The sequence below is a fragment of the Aethalodelphis obliquidens genome, unplaced genomic scaffold, assembly GCF_003676395.1.
Source record: "Aethalodelphis obliquidens isolate GAN/ISIS:26980383/991018 unplaced genomic scaffold, ASM367639v1 scaffold5, whole genome shotgun sequence".
Taxonomy (NCBI): Eukaryota; Metazoa; Chordata; class Mammalia; order Artiodactyla; family Delphinidae; genus Aethalodelphis; species Aethalodelphis obliquidens.
Window position 1 is genome coordinate 25,920,692 of NW_020837949.1, and position 4,705 is coordinate 25,925,396.

The 4,705-nt window shown below is 38.5% G+C and overlaps 1 pseudogene; it reads right to left on the minus strand.

Moving 5' to 3' along the window:
- Nucleotides 1-633: 633 nt before the first annotated feature.
- LOC113617817 (60S acidic ribosomal protein P1 pseudogene) lies at nt 634-1,034 on the minus strand (annotated as a pseudogene).
- Nucleotides 1,035-4,705: the final 3,671 nt, after the last annotated feature.

A 4,705-nucleotide genomic window follows, 5' to 3' on the forward strand; every position in this document is an offset into this window, starting at 1 on the left:
AGTCTAAGCTGTCCAAATCACCAAAAGATGAATCTGGTTCAAACAGTTATTAATATCCAAGGGATTAGGGCAAGACATCATGGCTGCCATTCATTTATATATTATGTACCAAGAAATTAATGATCTTGGTGCCTGGAAATAGCAGATTAACAACAACCAAATAGATAAAAATCCTGACTTCATGGAGCTTACAAACTATCAGAGGGTGAAAGATAATAGATGAATGAATGGTATTTGCTAGCAATAAATCCTATGATAAGAAAATAAAGAAAGGAAGATGTATGAGAAAACTCAGGATAAGTTTTGGAATTTTAAATAGGGAAGTTCTGTATTTTCTTAGATGCTCCCAAATATCTCCTTTCCTCTCTTTTGGTCCACACTCCACCTTTCAGGACTGCCTCGACTCTTAGACATGGATGAAATACTATGCTACAGCGGACGAGACATGGCTTAATGAATGGCCACCCAGGGCTGGCCACCATGACATGGAAGTTCAAGAGATCCCCATGAAGCTTCCCCATCATGTGTTCCCCATTATGTGACCTCATAGGAAGCAGGAGGCCCTCTATTATCTCTCCAGTGAACTAATTTGATGTAAAGTTCCTACTTCGATGTTGTTTTTTTTTGTTTTTTCAAAGAACTCAGCTTTTTATTGAATGTGCTACTAAAGAGGTTTAGTCAAAAAGACCAAAGCCCATGTCATCATCAGACTCTTCAGATTCTTCTTTCTTTTCTTCCACTTTCTTCTCCTCAGCTGGGGCAGCAGTGGTGGAGGGGGCAGGACCTCCTGCTGGTGTAGCACCAGCTGCTGGGGCAGGTCCACCTGCCCCCACATTGCAGATGAGGCTCCCGATGTTGACATTGGCCAAAGCCTTTGCAAATAAGCCTGGCCAGAAAGGTTCAACATTTACACCAGCTGCTTTAACGAGGGCATTGATCTTATCCTCCGTGACCGTCACCTCATCGTTGTGCAGGATGAGGGCCAAGTAGATGCAGGCGAGCTCCGAGACAGAGGCCATGGTGCGGGCAAGGGCTAGGCAGGGTCTGCCGGGCGCGGTGCTAGTCGCCGGATGAAGAGAGGGCCTCACCCCAACGGGGCCTTAGCTTCCTCAGAAGGACCGAGCACCTTAGCGGAAGCTGAAGAAAAGGAAGCTATTTCAAAGTTTTAAAAGCATTTTATCCTAAGTGTCCATCATCGGATGAATGGATAAAGATGTGGCACATATATACAATGCAATATTACTCAGCCATAAAAAGAAATGAAATTGAGTTATTTGTAGTGAGGTGGATGGACCTAGAGTCTGTCACACAGAGTGAAATAAGTCAGAAAGAGAAAGACAAATACCTTATGCTAACACATACATATGGAATTTAAGAAAAAAAAATGTCATGAAGAACCTAGGGGTAAGACAGGAATAAAGACACAGACCTACTAGAGAATGCACTTGAGGACATGGGGAGGGGGAAGGGTAAGCTGTGACAAAGCGAGAGAGTGGCATGGACATATATACACTACCAACATAAAACAGATAGCTAGTGGGAAGCAGCCGCATGGCACAGGGAGATCAGCTCGGTGCTTTGTGACCACCTAGAGGGGTGGGATAGGGAGGATACAAGAGGGAAGAGATATGGGAACATATGTATATGTATAACTGATTCACTTTGTTATAAAGCAGAAACTAACACACCATTGTAAAGCAATTAAACTCCAATAAAGATGTAAAAAATAAATAAATAAATAAAAGCATTTTATGTGCCTCTTGTATCTCTTTGTGTCTCTTGATAAACAGGTACTCAGGTAGTAATGCATGGCATTAACTTGCTTGGCATCCTTCCTTGCTTCATTCCCATGTTTCTCTCATCCTCATCTTGGGGTGTTCCTCTCAAGTAAAGTATAAGCACCTAAATCCTTTCCACAGACTCTACTTAAAAAAACTGAGATTATTTTATTTTATAATTAGAAATTTGGAGGGAGGCAGCTAGTAAGCAATAGATTTGTGCCTTAGGTATATCACAGACACCATCTCTGATTCTACCTCAGCCTTTTCCTTGGTCCAAGGGAAGGCTGCTGAAGCTCCTCTCACTTCATTTCAATTTGTGGCAGGAAGAAGGAAGCGGAAAGGAGAAACACTAGCTGAATCTCCCTTTTCATCATAAAAGAGTTTCCCCAGAAACCCCGACACCACAATTCCATTTAACATCTCATTGAGTCAAGTGAGACTTGGAAAGTGAGTATTTAGTGGCTCTAGCCTTTTTAGTGAAAGTGTATATGAAGGAAGGGATCTAGGAATGGTGCGGACTGGTCAGGCAGTAGAGTTTATCACATTCATTAAGAGGAGTTCCAACAGGAGGGAACAAAGGGAATGCTACTGAGGCAATATTTGAGAAACATAATGCCTGGGATCATCCATACTTCAGTACAGACATGAATCATCAGATTGAAATTGGCCACTTATTTCTAAGCAAACTGATTAAGGAATTCATGTCTTGTTAAAAGTTAAATTGCTCCTCATAAAACACAAAGAAAAAGTGTTAAAAGCAACCATAAACAAAAGATGAGTTACCTAAGAATGGAACAATTAGACTGACAGTATTCAACAGCAATGAAAGAGGCTCAAAGACAACGAAAACTTATCTTAAAAGTGCTAAGAGATGCCATATACATGTGTCAGCATTGGAATCTGAGAAAAAAAAAAAAAAAGGTCATGGGGCTTCCCTGGTGGCGCCGTGGTTGAGAGTCCGCCTGCCGATGCAGGGGACGCGGGTTCGTGCCCCGGTCCGGGAGGATCCCACATGCCACGGAGCGGCTGGACCCGTGAGCCATGGCCGCTGAGCCTGTGCGTCCGGAGCCTGTGCTCCGCGGCGGGAGAGGCCACGACAGTGAGAGGCCTGCGTACCGCAAAAAAAAAAAAAAAAAAAAAAAGTCATTTATTTTTAACATAAAGAAACAAACTTAGTAGAAATATTTACAAAAAATCAGTAATATTTTAGTGCACTTAGATAGACATAAAATACATCTCAAACATTTCTGAGATGCAAAGTATTATAAAAAAATAAAAACAGAAGGCTACATATACTGCTATGCTGAGCTTTAGTTTGTGTGTTTATTCAACATTGGTTTTGCCATAAAATTTTTAATTTACCCTAGAAGTGTATGCGCAAAAATGATAAATGTTGACAGCTTCAAGCTTCTATTTCCATTGGTAGAAACATACATCTTATTTGGATATAATTACAATTTATGTGTGCTCCCAATCCAAGTACATTTCTGCTCTGTAGATTTCTTAATTTAGTGTGAATATTGTTTTTATCAGAAAGCTTTGCTCCACCAAAATTGGTTGAAATAGTTGTATCATTCATGTTGATTTTAACTGAAATTCCAATTAAGATGTTAGATGTTTTACTTTTAACAAAATTAATTTCCAGGGCTGTATTTTCTCTCAATTAATGGGCAACAAAAAGAAGCAGTTGATGACAGTAATTTTTTTTAACTGGAAAAATTTAACTATTTTCGAAGTTCTTCGTGTACAAATAGAGACAAGACGTTAACATCTATCACTTCATTTTTCACGGTATATAAGAAAACAAGAATTAAGTCAATAGGTCAATTAATATAGGAGTCATTTGATTTATATGAAAAGTCATGCTTTATAGAAAAGACATATAAATACATAAGTGCACCCTCTGCAGCTCTGACTGTCATCTTCTTAAATAACCAAAATTTTGAGGTAGATTATGAGACTGTGATAGCAACTGGAAATAAAATACTTTTTGAGCTTTACCACACCTGCACTATTTACATATATAACTATTTATAAAAACACCTAGTTAAAAAGTGAAAAATCTGGGACAAGTGCTAAACCAGATGGATGCCGGGACAATAAACTAGAAATGTCCCAGGCAAACCAGAAAGTGAACTTACCCATATTAAACATCACCAAATAAACTTGGTCATTTACATATGGTATGGTAGCATTTGGAATAGTGCGCTTTCAAAATCTGAATTTAATTTTGTAAAATGTGTTGCCAACATTATAGACAACCTAAAAGGTTTAGGCTAATTTACATGAAGTGTTGAAGAGAATTTTACAAGGCTTAAAAATTATGATTTTAAACTATATTGAAAAATGGAATGTTGGATGCTTTTATTCAATAAAATAAAGCATATTATAAAAGTTTGTGAATTTTGTGAATTTACAGTTGTCACAATATTTCTTTTTATGTTTCTTTTCCCTGGATAAGATGACAAAGTGTATTGTTAAATATTGATCTTCACATAACTTCCACATTCTCCCTCAAGCTAAAAATGATGAGCTATCATTTTTTCTCATTGATTTATTTTCATATAAAAGTCAGTTTCTCAATATAGAAACTATAATTTAAGTAAGTTCTGAAACATCATAAAAAGTCTTGCCATGCAAATCATATCTCTTCTTGGTCTTTACCTGCTCTGCACCAGGATTCAAGATGAATTTCATAATGTATGACATGGCTTAAGGATATACTTTACTGAGAAAACTTACATAGGGCCAAGGTCAACAAGTGATTTGTTTTTTTTTAGGAGCCGCTGATCCTCCCCTCATTTCAGAGAGACATGTGCAGAAGCATTGAGCCTGTGGAAGCGTTAAGTCCTCCCTACTATGAGTCTCTTTTTTTTTTTTTTTTTTGCGGTACACGGGCCTCTCACTGTTCTGGCCTCTCCCGC